Source organism: Nothoprocta perdicaria, unplaced genomic scaffold, assembly GCF_003342845.1.
Source record: "Nothoprocta perdicaria isolate Ctin4 unplaced genomic scaffold, notPer1 scaffold_103, whole genome shotgun sequence".
Classification (NCBI taxonomy): Eukaryota; Metazoa; Chordata; class Aves; order Tinamiformes; family Tinamidae; genus Nothoprocta; species Nothoprocta perdicaria.
Window position 1 is genome coordinate 2,486,132 of NW_020454128.1, and position 1,374 is coordinate 2,487,505.

Here is a 1,374-nt window from a genome sequence, read left to right on the forward strand (position 1 = left end):
GGGCTCCTGTGAAAAAACAGAGGCCAAAGAAGAAATTCAGTATATTAATGCAACTGGCACAGGTTACCATTATTTTTTTTTCCCATTTAAAGGGGAGAATTACACCAAGAAGGAAAGTGAGGCGAGTCCTTACTAATCAAAATCTTTTTGTTCCCTTGGAGCACAGCTTTGTCACAGACAGTTACGGAACACAAAGCCTTGGAAGACGAAGTGCCCTAGTAAGAGCTGTTTTAGAACAGATCCATTTGGGTCAGGCAATATTATTTCTCCCCTTGGCAACACAACACATTTCCGCACATGCAAAGCAGCTCTCTACAAAATGCAGATTTGGGACCTTCTTTTTTCAAAACAGCTTTGAAGGGCCTTCAAAGGGGAATGGCAAGTGGGATTGCGATGGGTGTTTGTAATCCATGTTAAAACACCCGCTTTGGGTTTCAGACTTCAGAAGTGCTCTCTCTCCCTCACATAATGTTCTGCCGAGCAATGAGGTCCTCTCTTTAGACCCAACGGCTTGGAAGAGGTGTGATCCAAAACGCTACCACCAAGAAGCAGAAGGAACACAGGGAACAGATGCAGGGAAGTCCTGTCTGGTTTTTGTAGGCTATATTTGCCATTGTAGAAGACACCCTCAAAACAAATGAAAATCTAGGAAATGCCCAAATGCCAATGTTACCTCATGTTTCTTCAAAGTTACTTCTATTTCAGTAATGCTGCTCAGCTCCATGTTTTTTCGTGATTTCCTCCTCCTTCCTTTCCCTCCCCAGATGCAAGAACCATGGCTCATCTGGTAGGTAAGGTGCCCTGCTCACTTAACTAACATCTCTTCAATCCTTTGTCATCTCCTTTATTGCTCAGCGAGAAGTCCTGTACCACACTTATGGCATATTACTGTAAACCTTCCCCAAAGATACACTTAGGCTCCTCACAGGTTTTTTATGACTCCCAGGGCTCTATTTTTGAGGTTTTCAGAGACAATTCGTTTTTTCATTTTTCAGCATCATTAAGAGATAAAAGACATTATGCCCAGATGACAGACAGCAAACTGAGGGAGGAGAGGTCATCATGATCAAGGAGACCACCAAGTTTACGTCTTTAATTTCCAGTCCCGAGAATCTGATATAGTTACACATGTTCAAACCAGGGTTTCCACTGTATTTGAGCATCACTGACTGCWCAGCACTTCTGTTTCTGAATATGCAAACTAACCGTTCTTCTAGTTTAATAGCTGTGAGCATATGAATGAAAGCACATAGACCAGGAGAAAAAAATCTTCCGCAATATTAGTTTCTCCCACCCAGTACATTTGCCACGAGGCATACCAATTCCCCAAAGCAATTTATTTCAATCAGTAAGGGCACTCCGGTAAGGCGAAAA